The following is a 23,362-nucleotide window of genomic DNA, read 5'->3' on the forward strand; positions in this document are numbered from 1 at the left end:
CCTTGTCACCGTGCTCCCAAAGCTACACTGCAAACAGCATCACGTGCGCTGGCCCATTCCTGCCACACTGCTTCTTTGCAAGCCCATCAGAGCCTCACCACTGCCCTTGGCTCCACTTGTGGGTGCTGCTGGTGGTGCTGCCCTCGCAGCAGCTGCCTCCAACAAGGCTGACCTGATTGTTACAGTCTGAAAGGCTTCTTACATGCAGGGTTTAGTCTAAGACACTCAACTGTGATATGACAAGTAGTAAAACAATGTCTTATTGGGTGGTGACACTGAGAGATGTCAGGTTGACAGGGAACGTGCAAAGTAGTAGGTAGGTTTTTCAAGTTTACTGAATACTAAATTTCACTTCAATATTTAAATAGCCATGAAAACAATTTATCAGTTTATTCTTTTCCAATAAGCATTTTCCTTCTATAGTATTTTTATTATTATAAATTAAGATGAAAGGTTTTGCCTGCAGCCAGTTCTAAACTTTTAAATGTTGTTTATCAATGATTCTATCCAAATATTACTGCAAGCATAAATTTTAAGCGCTGTGGGATTTTGAGGGTGGCTTTCCATTCAGAGCGTGTGTGTATGTGCTTAGCTTTTGTTTCTCTAAACACAAGGACAATGTGATCTCTATCTGTACATTTTTAAGTATGCTTGGGAAGCTCTTTCTTTACCTTTTGAGCTCACTGGAGAAATTCAACATTTTTCAAGAGTGCCAAGATTTGGAAATAACTCTCTTCTTTAACATTTTGTTAAATTGGACAGCTGAGTAAAGGAAAGGTTGCAACTTGAGGACACAGTGTTAATAGATAAGAGAGAATCCACAAAAGCGAACAGCATGCCCTTCTACAAAGATGTAACCTGGGGAAAAGCTTCATTCATAGCTGAGGCCTTTCTGAGACACCGAAGTCTGTAACCATTTAACACAAACCTATGGAAAATTAGAAATCGTTAGATCCAGGGTTGCACCTAGTCTGTCCCCTATGACTGACTGGCTCTGAACATCGCATATTTTATTCAGCTTATATATCCTTACGTGAGCATAGGTAGAAAAGAGTTGCAACTTTGTGTGCTACCATTTGGAACAATGAGCAGTGAAGTCATCTGCAGTACCTGCTAATGGATAGGCTACTTAAACATATAATGCTTTAAATAAATACAGCTTGTCCGTATTTATCAAGAGCAGCAGAAATAATGCAGATGTTATTTTACTGGTACCATTAACCCAGCATTTACTGACACATTTATTGAGAAAGACCATATACCTGGAGCATGAGGATTTTGTCATAAAATATACTGCTGCTTACTGCATAAAATTTATTGTACTTTCCAGATCAAGACCTTATTCTATCCAGATCTAATGTTATTCCATTGGAGTTTTTTAGTTAGAAATGAAAAAAAGCAAAGATCAAAAATAAATGTGAAAAGATAAGTTTTACCAGAGGGGAATCAACCAGGCTATCATTTAAAAAGCTAGAGCTCACCTGCAGATGTTTAAGTGAACAGCGCATCATATTGGAAATAATGTAAAGGTAGTAGGGCTTTATTTTTTTAATTTTATTATTCCATTGTAATCTTTCCTGATTCCAGAAGCAGCTTTCTCTAATTCCCCTACCTCTTTGAGCGCCTCTAGTCAACAAACCTGTCCTCTCACAGCTGGCTTTTTGCTTAAGTTCTCCCTTACCTAGCCTGTACAGCTAAACTGTAGAATAAATGTTAGCTGGTTAGCCAGTTTACATCCTCCTGGCAGGTTGCTGCTGTTGCTCCCCTGAACCTCAGCCTCGGACACAGCTTCATTTTCAGGCTGTGCCTCACAGTGTGTTTGCCTCTAACTCAAGCCTTCAGCAATTCCCCTGACAAATTAATGTGCTGTTTAGAGATGATTCTGTTTTCACTTCTGTTTGCTTTGCCACCACCAAACTGCTTGTTACCTTCCTGCTATCTGAATTTAGCTTTCCCACAATGCCACAGGGAAAAATATGACTTATGTCCTATCTAATCACCTTAAAAAAAAAAAAAAGTCAATCTAGTTTAAACAGTCAAGAAAGGTGGTTTGAGAGGCAGGTATTATCCACTCTGGTAGCAGACCTGTAGAGCTGTTCCTTTAGCTGGGGACAGGCAATAAGAACCAGGGTCAGTAATATTACCAGTAGGTATATTACCTATACAATTAGCCATATTCATATAAGCTTACTGGTTGATACAACTCTGGTTTTGACTTTGTGTGACCGAGTAGCTAACAAAAGTATTAGGTAGTTACAATAACTATTTAGTCATTCCTTTCCTATTTACGTTGTTGAAGTAAAATTTCAAAGAAACTCACAAAAGCTGTTTCACTGCAAGAGTGTCTGATGCAATACAAACCTGATCAGCGGTTGTTTAAAAAAAGCCAAACCAAAAAGTTATAAAATTATTTCTAAGAAGTACAATTAAATGAAACAATATAGAACTATGGCCAAGAAAAAAAGAGGTAGTCTCTTAAGTATGAGAGATTATGAGAAAAGACATTCTCATGCTTATTGCTTCTTAGCTGAATGCAGATATTTACCAGGAGTTTCTTTAATAACCCTGACTATTTTGTTGAATAGAATAGCTGAAACAAATTTATAAACCATATTCTCCAAATACTATATGCATAAAAGCACAGAGTAATTTCTCATTAAAATCCAATATAAATTCAGCCTACTTTGTGATTTATCACAGACATAGTTAAAACTACATGATTAGTGATATTTTTGTATAATGTATTTGCATTCTACCAACCATAGTGTAAAACTATACTGTTCAGGAAGGCAAAATTCTGACAGCACTTGAAAGAGGGCTAAGGTTTTCAGCTTATATCATATGTTTATGGTGAGATTTTCAGATACCCCTATCTCAAGAGCATATGTGCCCATTTTCATCAAGATTTTTTTTTTACAGAGTGGAGAAAGACACATAGGCTACACAATTTTTGTAATTTCTGGCATATATACTAATATTCTGTATGATAATTATAATGCGGATTTTCATAGTTGCAAAAGTGACCTTAAAACCAAAAAATTTTCCTTGACCATACAAATAGGTATGCTTTACAGGTGTATGCTCAAGCACACCATATATACACTCCATGTATATTGGAATACATCTGTATACCATTCCATTCCAATTCATATGCATACCATCTATTGTAATGCACATCTTAAATCTAGTCATTGCTTTATCTAGAGTAGCAAAGACAAAAGAGTTGTTTTATACATAATAGACAGCACTTAGGCTAGCCATGCAGATTGCCTATCTAAAGTTATCTTAGCTTGGCGCTGGAGCTCCTGTGACACTGGCACACTGGGTTGCAATAAGGCTTTCTGCCTGCTTCACAGATGGCTCTGAATGCAAGCAGCCAAGACACACAGAACACTGTGCATTTGCGCAAGCCAAAATTCCCGCATGGTGTGTTTGGAGTTGCTGTTTAGCCAGCTTGGATTTAGATCTGTTTTGTGTTATCAAAACCACAGCGTCTGCAGCAGTCTGTAGCATGGCTGGGGTTTTCGCTACATTATTATGAGCCCACACAGCCTCAATGGAATTTGTGTTTATTCCCTTATGTGTAAGAAATTTTCCAAAATGTGGGCCAATTGCCTTGCGTCAGCAAAGTGCCTTTTACAATAGACCAGTCTTCTTGTCCCTTTTCTACAGCCAGCTGTTTTGTTATTAAGCCCTTGTGTAATGATAATCTTTCCTGATGTATTCAATGACAGCTATTGAAGCCTTACTCAGATTTGTCAGTGCAATTACCCAGACGTTTATAATGGGTAAGAGGAGTGGATCAGAATCCTGAAGTATAAAGCTTCCATCCAAATTTTCTGATAATGTTCATATTAAATTTTGGAAACTGAGCTTTCATAAATGACCTGAAAAAATACTTAACTTGGTTAATTTCATGCTGTCTCTGGTTCTTTGTGGGTGGTAGATATCCAGTGTCAATTACTGAGAGTGAAAAAATTTCACTGTTCCCTTCTGCTGTTGTCTGTCATGTTCCTTATATTATTCAGGAACAAAAGTACCCCAGCATGGGAAAATATTTTTACAGAGTACTTTTTTGGAGCCTGTAATTCTTATCATGTTTTGAAGAGAAAGTTGGTCCATTCAAAGAGAATGGTCCAAACCCTGTGTAATAACTCAGGCATGTAGTTTAGGCACTGAATATGAATAATTTAAGTTTAGCAAGATCTGGAAAGATTTGTCTTTGACACCAAATAAGGCATTTAGTTTCTGTTAATTGATTGAGAGCAGGGAATTCAGTGATGAGATAATTTGATGTCTATGGTAGAAGGGTAATTAGAGCTGATAAGACATTTGTGATGGGCTATTTCAATTAAAATAAAGTATGAAAATCTTTTTCAGGTCATTTTCATCTTAACAATACTCTAAATGTGGAATTGACAAAGATGTTTTAGTCAGCGGACTAAGGTACTTCAAATGTGTTATGGGATATATATATAAAATAATTATGTAAATGTGATGATTTGTTTTAAAAAAGGCTTCTCAAAGATGGCTTCACTGTTAAGCCCATTTGCCAAATCATTTCTCTGCCAGTCTTGGTTTTAGAAAGGTTTGCCTTTGTAACAGTGCTTCCTTAATTACAGAAAGGAAAAATGTTAATTTTTGTCTTTGATTTCTGCTGAAACAAATCATTTTCTAGTTATCAATTTGGCATGACTGATTTGAACTAATCCTAGGGAGAAAAAAATAATTATTATTGGTCTCTGTTAATCTTAGTGTAGCCTGATAGCCAACAAAAAGCTAACAGTTCTTGCAGGGATTTCTGCTTGCATCAAAGCTCGGAAGGAAATTATGCCATTTTTTGGTGTTGGTGTTGCAATATTTCAGTAGAAACTGCTCATGGAGTTTGAGGAATATTAGTAGTTTTATTAACCTCTGTTAATAAAGCCTCATAAACCTGATAAATCTCAGCTTATCAGCTTGATTATTCTATTTTTCTAAAGTCCACAGGACCAAAGGCTTTTCCCAGTTAACAGCTCCCCTATTCTCTATCTGCTTGCCTCTAGTCAAGTTCTCAGGTTTATGTTTGTGAACCAAATATAAAATTAAAGATGTGATAAGCAGTTAGGGAGGAAGAAGGTGGAATGGATTGCAAATTTTGAGAGAGGAAGGTGGCAGGCGGCTGAAGAGAGGAAGAGAAAATGTAGGAAAGGCTTGCTGTCTCACAGCACAGGAATGAAGATATTCTTATGTATGTGCAGAGTCAGAGCCTCAAGAAACATCATTCATGACCAGAATGCCATTGTGCTGTGCCTTTCGCACTAAACAAGTAGCTCCAGAGAACTTGCAACTGTGATACATCACAACATAGAACAGAAGATATATTTGAATGAGAGAGGTTAAAGGGGCTCTCTGATAGTATTAGTCATCATCAAAGACATTAGGCTAAACATTTCAGCAGCCTAATTGTTGCCAAAATTTCTTCTGGCATCAGAGAAAAGATGATAGAGTGGATAATGAGTTAGCTGAGACAATGTATAAGAAGGAAATCCTCCAAAATGAGAGAGCACCACAGGAGAAATCATGAAAAAGCTGCTTTGAAATTATACCTTGCATAGAATGTGGGCTGGTATCACAGGGCAGCTGAGGACAGAGTTGATATTTTCATGGCAATTGAGAAATGCTTTGAAAGAATGAATTAATGATGGAAAGATGAAATGATGTTCTGATTTGAGAAAGGCATAGCAGTTTCTGCTTCTGTTGTTTTAGCTCTTGCTAAAAATCTCTTTAGTTCTTTTTGAGTAAAAAACACCATTTTGTGGTTTAAATAATTTTATGAGGTCACTTTAGCTATGAATAACAGACTCCTCGAGTAAAATGTATTTGAAAGCCTTAAATGAAGATGAAGTTTTTGAAAGTCTTAAATGAAGATGAAATGTAATAATCACAAGGTAAAACTAGTATTATTAATCGCCAGGAGCCATAACTCTTGAGGTGTATATTATTGGAATTAATTAGTTTTGTCCAAAAAGCAGTACCATGTGAACAATATAGTTTCCAAATTTGGAAACAGCCACCCAAAAATGACTGAGGCGTATTGATTTTTTCCTAGTAAAGTAATACGTATTTTTTGGTAAACTATATAATTGTTCTGAAAGGGATGTCGTGTAGCAGTTATTTCTGTAAAAGTGCTGTTTATCTGCTTGCTTCTTCATCCTAGTCCCCTAATGACATGTATATAAATACATGTATACAAATACATAGAATATCACATCATAGCTGATGCTGAGTATCTGTCTCCCTGTACATAATAATAGTTAAGCAATTCTACTGAACACATTAAAAATATGGCTGCACAAAATGTGGTAGTCTTCATTTTGGATTGCTTTCCGTCGCTTTCTGTGCTTGTCCCATCTTCCTCAAGTAATTGCAGGGAACAATCATCACTTCAGAGGCAGTCATAAATCTTTCTTGATCAGTTATTCAAGCCAACATATTACACTTGTTTCTGTGTTTCTTAAAAACAAAAGCCTATAATGCTACATTAACTTGTTTCATTCAACAAGGGGCAACACAACACATAACTTTTGTTACAAAATTTAATCTATTTTGACATAACAGAGCTTTCTGTTGCAGAGCATGTTAAATTTCCTTTCTTTCCAAGCTTAAAATTTGAGTACTGAAATATTTATAATAATATCTCTTTTTTGCACTGCCTCAGGTGAAACCCATGAATGCTCACTAGAAGGTGTTCTTTTCCTCACCTGAAAGAGATTTGTTTCTTATTCTTTGACCTGACTCTATAAGCTTTATGCTGAACTATATTGCTTCATGCAAGCAATTACAAGGTGGTCATTTCAGGGAAGTCTTAACACCACATATGTACCATACAAATACTCCTCTTAGTACATTAAGACAGCATATAATAACCTTGGTAATGAAATGAGTCAAAAATCATCTTGTAGCACATCCTTCCTCTTCTAAATGACAGCTGCTACCAATATGTGAATAATATTGTAACTGCACTCCTTGTGATCAAGTCCTACGTGTCATCAGTCACTATCCAAAAGGAAAAGATCCATCCAGCAGCTGACAGTAAAGTATAAGTGCCCATTTATAAATCTGCAATTCAGTTAGACCTCCAGAACCCCAGCATTCTTGCAAAATTATGCTTATTTCTATATTCTAAATAGATCCACAACATCTGTTTGTGCTTCACATACCCTCGTCAAATAATTATGAATTTGTGTATTATGGATTACATCATGAATTCCTGTAATAAAGTGAGGAATGACCAGATGCTGAAACCATATGACACCACATGGTGGAGTAAGACCTAAAATTTGGCATTAGGGTAGTACAAACAGTTATAATATAATGTCTTCATAATTTATAATTCAATGACTTTTAGTCCCTTCCTACCTATTTTGAATTTCCATATAACCATTCTACTCATTCTCCCTCCTGATTGCTCCCCCCGCCCCCAAACTTAAGCAAAGGAGATGCATGGGTTTATGGTTTTTTGTTGGTTGAGGGGGGGATGTTTTAGGTGGGAGGGGTGGGTACCATATCATAAATCTTTTCTTGCCATTCTATCTTCCTTTTCTCCTGGTGTACTAATTCTCTCTCTGCACATTTTGTTTCCCTGGCCACACACAAAATCTAATAAAGACCCCAGAACAGAGAGCATTTATGTTTCAAAGCAAGCAGAGACCTCTAAAAATGACCTTTCCAGTCAGTGCTCTGGATACGAATCCTTACAAGTACATGGCTTCTCTGCAGTTACAAGAAGGACTCTTTTTAAGCATAAAACTGTCTAGATTCTAATCTCATTTTTGCATGTCTAATAAAAAGCCTTTTTATATTTTGCAATTGCAAACAGCTAGATGAGGCAGCTGGTGCATAATGGTATACATGCCCTTTTTGTATTGAACTGGCACTTTGCATTGGAATACAAATGTCTTTGCATTACAGAAATAGCTTTTCATATAGGGCCAGTTATATTTTGAAGTTACAAGATGTAAAGACCAAGTGCCATATAAGGCAGTTGATGTGTAATGGCATCCTGTGCAGAATGTGAACACTCCATGGCTCCCAAGAGGCAGCTGATTAATAATGCACAGATTTAAATGTATTTGGCAATGGTTGCTTCAAGAGGCACTATAAGGATATTAAGCTCAAAAATATTTCATTCACCTTTTCTTTACCCTTCATTTGATACAGTCTGATATCATATATTGTTAGGTATAACTTGCTGCCTCATTAGTATTTAACTAGTTTGAGCACACTGAAAGGGAATGGGTGACATTCACCAAGTCCCCACATAATTCACATAAATTCAAGGTCTCTTGTTACGTTTGGATGGGAGCATCTAAGATTCAAAGCAAAATTACAAGCAAAAAAGCAGGTAGGTTATTTTTATACAGCAGATTATCTATGCTGATTGTAAAGTAAATTGTTTGATTTATTTCACAGTAAAAAGTGGTCATTTTTTCCATATTCAACTTAAAAATTAAATAACAGCTACCTTCAAACACAGTAAGTGCAGTGCTGTGTCTATCATCTCTAAAGGGAGTTTCAAAGTTGCGAATTTCAGACCATTTTTCCTTTCCAGAAAAGATAGTGATAGGGAGAAAGAATTATAATCAATTATAATCATGGCAGTGATAAAAAACATAAATCATTCAGGTTTTCCTGTTTAGTGAATTGCCTTTATCAAGGATTGGATTGGTATAGAGCCATATATGCCTTAGAGGGGATACCCTCTAAATGGTGACATCTGAATACATATGTATTATAGAGACACCTATTGGGTAATACAGCTCAGTGCTCCTCTCTGCTTAATTCTTTCTTTATTACTCTCTTTTTTCAGGAACACATGAACAAGCGTCATGGGATAAAGTCTACTTGAAAGCATCACTCAGGTAAGCAAGGGCTTGGCTACATCGGCCCAGTTCTAACTCATTACATGACTGGTATGCGCTATGAAAATGAACCAACAGTGAGAATTCATTTGAATATTTTGAACAAGATAAAGATAAATGATCCACCCAAGTGGTTGGGTCCACTTGGTCAAAAAGTCAGAATATAGGTAAATGAGTTGTTGACTAAGATCTGTGAGTGCCTGAGGAATGTTTGTCATGAGAACTGCACAAGCCATGAGCGTGATCCATCGTGGACATTCCAGTGAGTTCCTCTCCCCATACTTGGGAATTAAAGATCTCTGGCATAGTTTTGCTGTTTACCTATTTGTTACAATCAAGAAAATGACCCAAAAGAGCAAATAATCTTTTGTATAAGTACAGCACTCTGTATTGTGGCCACAGGAGAACCACCAGTTCGCTTGGTTGTTTATACTTGAGAATGAAACAAATGTGACTTTTTATTTTAAGGAGATTGTTTTGAAAACATCTGATGGCTTAATATAGGATTTTAACCTCAAAGAAACAGCTACATGCAATAGTTGCAATATAACTGGTTATATATGTATTGGAATTTTGCTGGGGAAAGGGGATGAAAAGATATTTAGGCCAGACCCCTGTACTTTTTCTCTAGAGACTGCCAGAATACAGCAATAAGGAAGGTATGTAAGCTGTCCTGTATCCGTACATTATCAAGACTAGGAACTATATGAATTTTGCCTTGAGAGTACTGGTGATTACCTACCAAAAATATTATCTGGTTCTTGAGGTATTTGGGGAAAACAAGACACATAGCTCCATCGAGGGAATATATATGTGTATTTTTGGACAGTGTTAAGAACACAATTGCTGTTGCTCTGGGAATGCTGTTGGTAGGATGATGCACAAGCCAAACACAAAAGTGTCAAAGTTAAGCACTCCTTTTTTAATGGATCCAGTTCTCTGATAATCAGAAACTGGAAGTAGATGAGAGAAGGCCTTCCTTAAATAAATTAGAGAATATGATTTGATTCCTATGGTGGGATTTGTCAGATGAAATGTTAGTTGTCTATGTCTGAGCTGATCACTAGAGGCTCCCTTTGCGGTCTGTGGGACAAATAGCGCTGCGATATGATCCTTCTGATTTTAGCAACAGCAATTTCTCCCCATAAGTCTGAAGGGATGAATTCACATGCAACTGTCTACACTGCAGACATAGAAAACCTGAATCCCAACCCTAATGTCCAGTACAAAGATAATAAAACTTTTCTCCAGACAGCTCTCATATGGAGCAAGGCAAGGAAGGGAAAGGGCAGGGGTATGATGTTAGTCATCCCACAAGTATTTACAGTTAAGGAAGAAAGGCTCACCTCCCCAGGGTAATTTATTGCCCAAGTGTTCCAAGATCAGTTAAGTCAGAGAGCAACCCAGCTAAGTCTCATTCAATATATCTAAATTGTCTCCCACTTTTCTCAGATAATTTAGCATTTCCCACATTAAATACGTAAGAGCAGAATCTGAAACTGGACTAGTTTTCTTGCTAGTCCCCAGAAGTTCATGAGAGTACATCCATATCAGACAGAAATTCCAGCCGATGCTAATGCCAAGATCTGAATCCAGTGCAAGTGGAGGACTGTCACGTAGGTATCCTCCTCAGCTAGCATGTGCCACTAATTTACCTCAGACACAAGATCATCTACCTACTCAGGTGATACTGTATACATTTCTTTGCCTCCAAAAGAGGACTACTGGAAATAATCATTGCTCCTTTCCCTTCTTCTAAATTGGTTCTTCCTTCCCCATGAAGGATGACTGAGTAGAAAAGACTAAATTTAAATAGCTCAGAAAATTAGTATAGAAGTTTTTACTAAACATGGAGAAAAATGGTATTTCCAGATACAGTTGTTTACTGTTTTCTAATGCAGCAAATTCTGAAAACTAATGAGAAACACTAATTCTTCATTTCTATATTGAATTTATTGAATACTGTATTGTGCCCCGCACATTTTTCACTTTTAAATATCAAGTTAGGTTTACAATGGTAAATGCATAGGGAATATGATTTGAAGTAGTGTAAATGTGAAAATATGTCTCTCATAAATTATGAGAGGAGGATAGCAATACATTTTAGTACTTTGCCTCCCAAATGATCCTAATGCTGTGACAGGCAAATACCATTTCATCTACCTCCGAAGGACAGCTGTCTCTGACAATGGAGGAGCACAGTTGCTGACTGCAACGTTACACAGGCTTTTAAGAAAAGCAATGAGTGTTACATGTAATTGAAAAGCAGAGGAAAATTTATACAAATGTAAATTAATGGAATAGAGGGAGTTTGTGCAGGGAACCAGTGCTTTATAACTTCTGAAAGTGATGAAGTGGGGGTTTTAGCAACAAAAGGATCTGTAAGACTTACATTTAAATCTCATTTGAGATGCATCATCACTAATGGCATAATGCCTTTTGATTCTTTAAGGGGATTTTATCTTACTATAGACCCCACACAGCAGAAATCTGTTAAATCACTTGACTCTGCTGAGTTTCTGTTAGAACATCTACTTTAATGACCAGATGTCAGTGAGCCTAATTTGTAAGATCTGACTAAAATTTTATTCTAAGGTAATGTGAATGATTTTCAGTGGTATGTGCATGTATATAATTATATGCATGAAAATGTCTTGATTGCAATTACAGATCAAGTATTTGCATGTGGCTATGGCTGGCCAAATGCCTGGCTTCCCATGTTTGGTTGCTAATTTGTACTGTATGAAGACTCAAATCAGGCACCACTATCTTAAAATTTTAGAATAGCATTTGAATGGGTGCTGAATAGACGTTTAACATCCAGAGGGGAGAATATTAAACATTTCTTTTTTTCCTCTGTTCTTGTGCTAATAAAAACTTTGACATCATCTAATGTTATTAAAAGCATAATTATTTTGGAAGAAAATTTGGAGCTGGCTCTGCACATTGTGTTTGAAGCTAACTGCCAGGTCTGAATTCAGTACACATGGAGTCGCAGGTCAGCTGTTTGCTCTGCAATGAGTGATTTCTGGATCAAGTAGGAAGGGAGATGGCAATATGAAGATTTCTGGCATTTTTGCTATAACTTGGTATTGAGGCGTGAAGTACTCATTGCCAAGTGGCACCAGCAGCTGAAGAGGGGCTTATGCTGACTGCTTGAATGAGAGTTGGAACCAAAAAATAATATAGCCTATGAGTGCTGCAAATTGTCTGTAAGCACCCATTTGCCCATTTATCTCTTAATCTAGTTAAATTGTTAAAAGTATTTACCCCCCGAAGGGGACAATAATCTTCCCTTGGAGCAAGGTTAGAGCACTCCCAAAGATTTCAGTGTAGCCCTATGATTTTTCGTAATACTCAGGACCTTTTCTGTGTTGGAGCTACACGGTTCTTTGCCCCAGAAGAGGAGACGTCCTACCTGGGATGGGTCTTTTTACAGAAGCCTGACATTTGACAAGAAGAATGTCTTCTCCAAATAATAAAAGCAGCTATAGACTTGGTTGTGGTGCCTTTGGCATAGATCATAACCTTGAGTTTCATCCTTGAGATGAGCTGGCTCCCTGCAAGGGTGTTATCAGGATCCTTCTTGACCTCTGGTAGAATAAACTCTGAAGAGGAGTTGAATGAGGGAGTAGCTTTTGGCAATGCCTAGCTTGACATGTCACATAATTGCTGGTATGAACTGAAGAGTATTGGATACATAGATCATTTTTGACAAGGAGGGTATGGTCTCTTGAGGACATGAAGCTTAGTCTCTCTTCTGATTTCTGTGGCAGAGGGGGCTTGGTTAATAGAATAAACCATGTGTCCTGTGCTGGAGGAAAATATTTTTAGCCCCTTTAAATGTGCTAAGGGATAGATGGGCAAATGAGGCATATTATCTGCCCTGACTGCACCTCATAGGAAATATTTGTTTTGCTTTACTGGTCAACATTTCTACCGAGGTGTAAGAACTACTTCCATGCCAGAAACTACAGTTTGCTGTAGTGACTCAGAAGACTTATATTTGCTTTAAGAGTGTTCCAATCACAGTAATTCACTGTAACAACCATGTTGCCCTTTTTCATAGGAAAACCTGGCTGTCATAATCTTTTTGGTTCTTTGCTTGCTTTTACCATTTTCTGTTAGGTCATCTGCTGTGTTTTAGGAGATTGGGAATGAAATATTTTAATTACTAGAACTCCAGAGACTTTAAAACCTCTGGCCTTTAAATCTTGCAAATAGGAGTGACAGTAGAAACCGGGTTACATAAGCATGTAGTGAAGTCCGAGACGAACAATTGTATTGTTTTCACCCAGTAAAAATAGAAGGGTAAGGATACTAGATTCTGAATACCAGTATCTAATAGTAATGTTGAGCTATTAGGCACATTCATTGCAGGCCTTACAAACGACTGCTGTATCTGTAGGCCTAGATCCACTTTTAGGTTATATGTTATGTTAGCCCATTAGTGGGGCACATAGGCTCCCTGTACAAGAATTCAGCCTGCAGAGCTGGCATCATCATAAGCAGATGCAGAACATGCAGAAGAAAAGTATTTTTAATACACTTTGGCCTTCTCTGAAACAGAGCGGTTTTTATTCTAGTCATGTGCTTAATTTTTCTTGACTTTTACAGGTTCATGGAGGCATCTGAAATTCTATCAAAACCAAAGACATTTCAAGCCCTGACAAATCAGTTTCTAGCTATGTTCCGAAGCAGAACTTTATGCCTGGAGTTTCACTAGCAAAGACTTGTATGATCATGGCCTTTGGGTTCTACAGAGTTAGAGGGTGCTTGGGGATATAGTTCTTGTACTTGTGTGTCTATAATGCTCTTTTGTGTTCCATTTTAGATTTTTAAGCCTTTTTGTGGAATCTGTCCTTCAGTAAGAGCAACAGCATGCATACTTGAAGGATACCAGTACCATGTGTGACAGACTGTGTCTGGATTGCTTTCTCTGTTAGTCTACTAACTAGGTTTGCTGTTTACCTGATCTTACTTATTTACCTCCTGAAAACAACTGAAGAAGTTGTGCTCTTATTAACCAATACAAACAAGTGTTTGAAAATCAACTATAGAACCTGGTGGTTCCCTTTGTTTAGATATTAGAATAGAAAGTCTGCTCTACCGTTATGCATCAGTAGTAATTCATTAAGGAGTTAAGGCTGTGATGTAGGAGTGACAAGTATGAGCCTAAAATATCTGTGCAAAGAAGCCCTGGATTTCAAATTGAGGAAGATTTTTCAGAGTTTTGCTAAGCACTGGTTTTTCCTGTAACAGTCCAATTAGCTTTTTTGCATGTCAGATTTTTTGAAGGACATACTTTAATTGTAGGATTATGTATGGCATTAAGTACAACATCATGTAACCTTAATCATTTTCAGGAAGAATGAGCTACAATTCAAAGACAGAAGCAAGAACAGGGACTGTTAAAAATGCTTTTCTCACAAGAAAAAAATATGTGAGGGTCTGTCAGCATCAGCTGTGAGCCAACATACTGATGAAACCTGACACGAAATATCAAATATCATGATGTACTTGCTGGGAAAATGAGAAAACAAAATGCAACTCTTCCAGAAAAAAATGTTGTGACTGAGACAAAGCTTCTCTGCTCTGTGACTTACAAGCAATGCATGAAGACCTTGTCAGACTTCTGACAGTGATTTAATTTAAATTTGGATTCAAAGTTAGAGTATAATAACACTTCAATTGCTGTTATCCTAATTCCTTATAAGAAAAATGTATCCTACGTTATTCACAATTTCAACTGTGACATTACCATATGATAATAGGTAGAGGTTTATGATGTTATAACTCACTTTACCCTGTGATGCCATCAGAGTAGCAGAATTTACAGGGAAAGGCTTTTTTTTTTTAATCTCTGACATTTTAAGAAATAATGTCATTAATTTGATGTGGGGATGAAAGAAATAAATTACTTCTTCCTCCTCACCTCTTATCCCTAAGGAACATATACTTGGAGATACTTGATGTTGCTCAAAGTTGACAGAAAATCAGAAACACTATTCCAAATATGGCCAGCTTTTCCTCACATTCTTGAGTCATGTTGTCAGCTTCTATTTTCAGGTGCGCATCTTCTTTTTTATTATTATTTTTCCTTTTCTAGATATGTGAGAAACATTTCACAGTGTGAACTGAAATAGAAATGGTTAAAAACATTGTGATTTCTTTGAGAAGGATACTGGAGTTTTGTCCTGTTATTGAAAAGGATTTTTGAAGTTCCCTGACATACGTGGAGTGATTGTAGTTACTGCGATGCTTCATTGCAGGAAAGATAGCCCTTCTTCTAGCACTGTATTAGCTCTCAGAGTAATTTCTAAATCAATACCAGAAGCAACTTCATTATTGAGTGGAAAGCTAATGAGGAAGACACTGTCCCTACATTTAATATGATATTTTTGGTAGTCCACTTAAGAAACTTACTCCTTAGAGTACAAACTGCATGAACTCCTTCCTATTTATTCTACATTGTACTAGTTTCAGTACATCATTCTCTTGGACGGCAGAGGGGCTGGAAGGGAGAAGAGTCATGGTTTCTCCCTAGATCTTGGATTGTTAGCATATTTTACATTAAAGAACTATCAGATAATGCTATCAGATAAAATACAGCATTGGAAAAGGGAGTAAGGTGCCACACACTGGGATATTATCACACTTTGATTTTGTGCATCTTGCACTCCTTTGCATAGCTTCAAAGATGGACAGTTGTTTGGATAGATAACTACATCATATCAAAAATATGATTTTTGATCCTCAGGCTTTCAAAAGCATGGAAACTGGGTCAATCTATTGCTAGCTATGGAACTTTTCTGTTTTGAAAGGAAGGGACCAATCAGTCAGATGATGTACACCAAAGAACAATTTTGGAGTCACATAGAGGAAGAGATTCAGGCTCTGATTCCTAGATTCAAGAAGTTACTTAATTCAGTTTGCACCCATGTCTGGAATAATGGTGGAATTTCAGAAATAACCTCTTTTTAGTGTTTCTTATTGGCCAATTTAATCAGCTTCATTTTGCAATGCCATTCTCTCTCTCCTGATAAATCCCTGTTATTAAGGCACCTAAGTATGTGGTGAAAAGATCTAGCTCTCAACTGAACTGGGTATTTGAACCATGCTATTTGATGCTGCTCCTGTATTCTTACACATACTCCCCCCCCATACACCCCCCCACACCCCCACTCACCCACCCACCCACAGACACACACGCAGAGCAACCAGTGTATATATAATTTAACTTTTGATCTATAAAAGACAATTGAATACTTGAATGGAAGTGTTTTTCAGTTTTTTGTCTCTCTCTCCAGCTAATGTTATACAACAGTCCTCCTTTTGAAAAGATGAAACACTTGATCTCTTTTGAAAGCTCCAAACATCAGATGTAACACCTAATAAGACTGTATCAATAGAATATTAAAAAAGACCTTTTGCTCAATTTTTCACTGTCCCCATCTAATTTTTTAATAAATTTATAGCAACCAGAAAGTTTATTATTCAGAGACTTTACCCTGTTTTACTTATTGAAAATCAAGTACATATTACAATTTTGTAACAGTTTATCATTTTGAAATTAAACTGTGTGAATAAGACTTGTTTCCCTTGGAACATAATACAAAGGTTACTGAACTAGAATAATTTTCTACTGAAGTTTAGTTTAATGAAATTATTCTATTCTACTTTATTCTTATTAATCTAAATATGTCTAGTGTGACTCCACTGGTCTCTCTCAATATATGTACTCTGCTCCACGGTTATCCTTGGAGATTAAATTTCTGCTGAATAAAAGAATCTACCATTCTATCTTGCAGGTCAAATTGTATAGGTCATGGATTAAAACAAATAGACAAACAAAAAGCACTTTTTATATCACTGTCACAGTACACAAACTTTCCCTTTTCCTCATCTTTGCTTGCAATCCACACTTTAGAAAAGAATAATAAAAAAAGTAAAAAACTTTGATGAGCCTGTGCTGAGAAGTGTGTCCCTGAGGTTATCTAAAATTCAGCAGCACAGACTCATAGCTTTCCTTCTACTGTGCTTTCCACATCACAAGGTATTTTCTACCTTCTTAGATGTATTTTGCTACATACCCTAGTCTCCTAGGTTCCCTTTTCTGAAATGGAATTTGCAATTTGGGGGGTTGCAGGAAACAATTCAGGTGGGAAAAAAAAAATTAATTGCCTGTGAATGAAAAGGCTGCAAAATATGCTCTAATTCAATCATTTGGGAGTTGAGGGAAGACTGGAAAGTAATTTTTTTTTTTTTTTTTAACTTTCATGTGATACTGTAGAACTGTTTTGGATGCAGACATTTGGTAGCCTTCTAAAAACCAGAACAGCAATAAATTAACTGCACAGTAAGCTGGTTTAAATTATTTCTGACATGGAAAACTAGGATTCTGAATATTTTCTTAGCAATATTTGCCCTTTAGATATGGTATATAAATTAATTGGCCAATCACTGCAAAGAGGTTTGCTTGCTTTGACTAGGCTTTAATCATTATTTACAATCACAGCTTGTTCTAAATAAGAAAATAATTGCTGTTTTCAAGCATTAGCAAGCTGCATAGGAACGTTTTAATGTACTGGTTTCACTGAAGATCTCTAAGCATATTTCTTAGGTAAGAGATGGTTGCAGATCCCCTGAATTTTTAACTTTGATAATTTAACATTGTAGCATTCAAAATTAAACTTTTAGCTTCACAGGACTGCTATGATGAGAACTCCTGATTCAAAAATCATTCCCACTGAAATGGCAGTGTAGGACAAATAAAGCAATACTATAATTTCTATCCATGGCCCAAGGGAGACTGCATGGAAGAAGGTGGCTAACGCTCGTTTTGGGGGTATCAGCTTGGTAAGGAAGCAGGTGTAAGAGCGTTAGATAATATTTGGAGGACTATTTATCCACACGAGGATGAGTTCGAATGCACGGCTACAATATCAATCTTAATTAAGCCAATATTATAAAACACTTTCATCTCCTGTTCCACACGTCTTGACGTCTGCGGATGTATACCGGTCACAACAATGCTCACCTAGCAGTTTTCATCATTAAGAACCATCGCACTCAAAATCATCGTATGGTCAAAAGGGAACACACTAAGTATATGGAGCCAAGAATTTAGTTAGTCCAGCTGTTTTTTAGCAGTCTAACAGTCCAAATTATCTAGTTAATACAGAAAAGACTCAGTAATAATACAGTTAAAGCCATTCCCCCACACAAAGCCCCCAAACCAAGCACACTCTCTTAATATCTGTCTGTTGGTATTACATTCAACCTCCTTCAGGCTGGCCACTTCACACTCTCTTGAGGGGAAGGGTGGAGGAGTACCACAAGACCTTGCCAGAAGGCATGTAATGTTCATAGTGGGGCTTTCCTTTCCTCTGCCAATAAAAACATGACCTCAGTATCACCACTTTCTTTCTCCTCAGCTTGGAGGCCTATTTGGGTTTGTTATGACAATCCACCTCTTTTCCTGAGCGACCAGGGAAGAAGGACTGGTGTTCACCAGACAGTATTACACAGCCCTGGCTCACTCTGGGGAGGCTTGGGTCACTCACACCCAGGCAGCTGGGGCAGCCAGTGCCACCTGGACCAGGCCTAGGCCCCAGAAGCCCCAGAGCAGCAGCTGGGGTCTTCTGCTAGTGATGGCAAAAATCACATTTATTGGGCTACAGAGTTCAAAACTTTTTATAGGGGTAGTTACTAGTCCTTTTTCATGTTTTTTGAAACTGAGGAGCCTTAAGTCTAAGGCCACATTTTCCAAAAGTGACCTCTAATTTCTTGGGTTTTGGCTGACCAACTTCACTATGGTCAGAGGGTCTGTTTTTTCCCAAGCTGCTGAGTTCTCCCAACACTGAGATCAGTATGAGCGGTGAGTACTCAAGCTGAGGTGTGTCTACGTGGGCATCAAAGCTCTGGGTAAGTGAATTGTGTCAGGATATAATTCACTTACTCAAGGTCATACTTTGTGTCAGATGGAAGCATGCAATCTGCTGATGCAGGGTCCGTGGACTCTCACTCAGGTGCTGAATGCATGGATTTATACTTCCACCTGTTGTAATTCATGACCTTAGTGAAGGGAATATAATTTAAAACAAAAAGAGATCATCTGAGTGAACAGAAATTCTGTCTTTCAAAAGGAAAAATGCTTAGTTGTTTGGGGGGCTTTCAGAAGTGGATTATGGTGTGTTTAGATTTTACACAAACAAACTCTCTTTGTGACATTTGGTGTCAATGTCATATTTAACTCTGAAGGAAATCTCTGAGGGGAAATAAAGCATTGCTTTGAGAGAGTCTACTACCTGAAATGTGCAAGTGAGCACTTAAGTTCCATTTAGCAGGTGACAAAGATGCAGTGTAATCTTCTCAATTTTTTAAATTCAGTTTTCTTTTATTGAGAGGTTTTCAGAAGTGGACTGGCAGATTAAGGGGTAAAAATAGCATGTCAATGAGAAAAGCAAGCAACACAACCCTTAAAGGGCAGATTTTTTTTCATTATCTAGTCACTCTCCACATAAGTTTAATCTCTGTTGCTAGCAATTGAATGTTCTCATTCATTTTTGCTCTCCTTTTTCAGTATAGAGCTTTCATCTGAGAGGTCTATTATCAAAACTCACTTATCAAAGATGGCATCAAAAGAGCAAGATGCAGTTTAGATGGAACTCTAGGTCAAGGCTAATAAACATTTATTAACAGAGAATGTTGCTGTACTGGTGAGATACTGACTGTCTTCAGCCAAGAAATTTCTGGAAACTGAAAGCATTTCTTGACTCTGCAGAGAGAGCCCCAGCAGGATTCAGTACTTGCTATAGCTGTTTTCTGCAACAGTTGTAATATGTCTTCAGTTTCGTTTCTTAAGGTTGCACAATAATGGCCAATCATTCTATAGATTTTAATGTCAATTTTAGTATTGAAGATGTTATTTTTTGTTTCTAGAGTTTTAGATTGCTTAATAACATATTCTTTCATAATTTTAGTATGCCTGGTGTGTTTACAACTGCTTGATTGTGACTTAACAAAAAACTTCAGTTCCTAGCATTTTTACTGATTATCTTCCTATCTCCTTGACAACTAATCTAAAAAATATTCCCTTTCAAATATTGTCCCACAACGTCTTCTATTACAGCCCTGGGCTATATAAGTTCCACTCCCCGTCTGTGGGAGCCTGGGAGCCAAATAACCTTTCTGTGCTACATCTTGAAGCTGTTACCTAGGGGAAGGGGCAGATCTGGGCTTCTCTACTAGTGAGGGGAGGTTAGTTGTGATTAGGTACTGGAGACGGCTCTGTAATCATACAAGCTCTCCTATACCTACAGAAGTCATCTGAAAAAAATCAATTTGTTCTGAGGGTCTCAAACAAAGAGAGGACTTTGTGAAGTAACTCTGGTTTTGAGTTTCCTCAAACTTCCTGAGGAGGAGCACTGTGACTGAATGAGCCTTTGAAACTGAACTCCCTCTGGAGCATCTATAGTACCGCTGCAGTGAATCACAGAATAATTCAGGTAGGAAGGGACCTGCGGAGGTCTCTAGTCCAACCTCCTGCTCAAAGAGGGGTCAGCTAGATCCAGCTAGGATGAGCTTTGCTGGCAGCTGTGTCCAACTACCTGAGACATGGAGGCAGGGTAAATTGCTTTCTATGGTGCTGGAGAGGGGTTATACGGGGAGAAATTGTCACTGATAGATGGCTTCACTATTGTCTTTAAGGCTGCTTGCTTATGACTAATGTTTTGAATGCTTCAGTACTTGCAAAAAATGTCATTTCTTAGTTGTAGTGATTAATAATCCTCATTGTTACCTTGTAGAAGATCTTTGTAGGTGTTTTTCTGTAGAAGTTTTGATGAGATCAGATAAGGCTGATTTAAATGAAACCTGCACTGGTTTTAGTACTTCTACTAGTAACAGCCAATATGGCAATTCCCATAGGAAATGTATCCTCACTTTAAATAAAGAGAATGTTTGAGGTATAACTTGGTAACAGACCTTCTATAAAACTGAAGAGTGGAAAAACAAGGCCTAAGTCTCAGTTCAATAAATTGCTAATGCACTCAAAAATTATGTTTAGCAGCCTGAGGCTTTGAAATAACCAAAGACCCACACAACACTTGCCAAAATGATTTAATTATTTGATGAAAATTTATGTAGGAATAATTTTCTTACTCAAATATTTGAGTGTCAACTCTTTTGAACCTGATTTTAGGCATATTCAAAACTGGTTTAGTACAAAATTAATTACTCCATATAAAATCAGGTATCAATTGGTCGCATTTCAATTTTTGCGAATGCACAAAAACATTAAAAAGGTTAGCTGTGTATTTAAAGCACCTTAAGGATCTGGTGGTGCCAGTATTTTTCCTTCTTACTATGGTGCAACTTGATTTTTTAGACTTTTTTATTTTTGACAAGACAATGAAACTTTTCTAAGTTGCTTTTCTGGTTGAAAAGGCAAGATAAGCTTGAAGCTTCTTTTCCTCAGCAGATTTTTTAAGTACCTTGCAGCTTATTCTTTTTGGAGAAGTGGAATAAAATTTCTAATGTTGATATAATTCATTCAGTAGGGTGTCAACAGGTAAGTAGGGCACTTTCTAAAATGTGACAGACATCACAAATGATACCCTTTCATTTCTTTGTGCTAGGCCTTTGATAACGTCAGGTAGACTTACTCCTGGTTTGCTTCTAATTCTTTCTTATCTGCTTAACATGAAAGCTTCTTTGCAATTTCCTTGTAATACAACACAAAAAAACTTGTTTGCTATCCAAGATTGGGAACGGGGAAAAATGCAGAGTTAATGCAGCTGGTTACCTTTCAATCATCTTGAACAATGATAGAAGTGGTTCCAAATCAGAACTCCAGGTATCGTTATCTTTTTCCCCTTAGGAAATTTAAGATCTGGAAGGGCACTTAGGCCAACACTTGTAAATGCATTTATAGAGGTACATACCAAAATAGATATCAACTTCTACCTCTGCCCTGTCACTATTTGGGAGCTTACCTCATGTGGGGAGACAATCCAGACTGAGTGGCAGTGTTTTGGTCGGGGCTCTGACCTCTCCTCATGCCGGGCCCGAGCTTGCCCAGCAACTGCAAGCCTTGAGTTTGCCCAGCAACAGCAACATGACGCTGCTACGTAGTGACCACAGAAATCCCCGAGAAAGGGTGTATAAACTGCTCCCTGAGAGACCGATTCGAGCGCTCCTGAGGAACAGCTGGCCCGTGCCTTGGTGATCTCCCCTTACTTGGGACACGAGGTAAGGATACTTCCCTGGGAACTGAGTAATACCTACTAGGTAGATTATAAGGAATTTGGAATAGAAGCAGAAGAGTCCCCACTCGCAGGGTGGGGTAATTGCTATCTACTTAATAAGTGCCTCATCCTAATAAACCTCACTTTGTGCCTCAGACTTGGAACCTCATTCCTTCAAGGGGTAGATAGCAGCAGAGGGTCTGATGGTGACAAAATGGCACAGTGAGCAGGGTCCAACGATAACAGGGTAGAGGCTTATTTGGGTAAGCATGGGATTCCCCTCCAGCCCTGGTTTGACAGTGCTTGGGTTTGAGACCACTGGTCTGAGTGGGACCAGGTGAAGAGCCAAAGAGACCTGGCACTGGGAAAAGTTAAAGGTGGAAAACGTAAAGGTATCATCTATAAGATGTTGGGTGCATGCTGTCATGCCGCTTGTAATGAAAAGAAGTGATGGGAAGACGTAAAGAGAGAACTGCTTGCTCTAATTGAAAGGTTACAAGAGAAGGTGCAAAGGCAAGAGATGCAGCTGATGATGCAAGGTCTAACTTTACAGAAACACAGAGAAAATGAGAAAAGATCAGAAGATAAAGTAGTACAGACGGTCAGTGCTAACTTGGAGAAACAGGGCGGGACTGTGGATGCCCTTGAAGTGCGGGCCCTAATATGAGATCCTGAGCACTGGGATGAAGACATTTGGAACGACCCCAATGAGGAGCCAGAAGACTGGCCAGATGATGGTGATGATACCGCACAAGGAGTCTTCCCCATTATCAAAGAGGAAATAAGTGGGGGGCAGACAGGAGACCTGCTTGGGATGTAGTTAAGACCACCACCTTTACCTCCCTTTATCTGGGAAAGTTACAGAGGCAGTTTGGTGAACAGCCTGATGAGTCTGCAATTGAGTGGGTCAAATGAGTTCATGAGATGAGAGGTGATCGAACAGTTTTCGATCAAGAGGAAGCTCAGGGGGGAGGCTGGGGAGCTGGCGTCTTTCTCAGTGCAGGTCTGGGAGCACTATGTTCCCTGACTGCCCCTATTGTGTGTGGGGTATCCCTAAACTGGAGCGAGCAGAACAAGCACGTATTCGCACTCGGTCTGCTCAAGAATTGGCTAACGGACTAGTGCAGTTGGCTGTTGAACAGTTGTTGATCAAAGTGGACGCAATAACAACGGGGAAGCTTCAGACTCACCATTGTATCTGATCCCGAA

This window comes from Gymnogyps californianus, chromosome 2 (assembly GCF_018139145.2).
Source record: "Gymnogyps californianus isolate 813 chromosome 2, ASM1813914v2, whole genome shotgun sequence".
Lineage (NCBI taxonomy): Eukaryota > Metazoa > Chordata > Aves > Accipitriformes > Cathartidae > Gymnogyps > Gymnogyps californianus.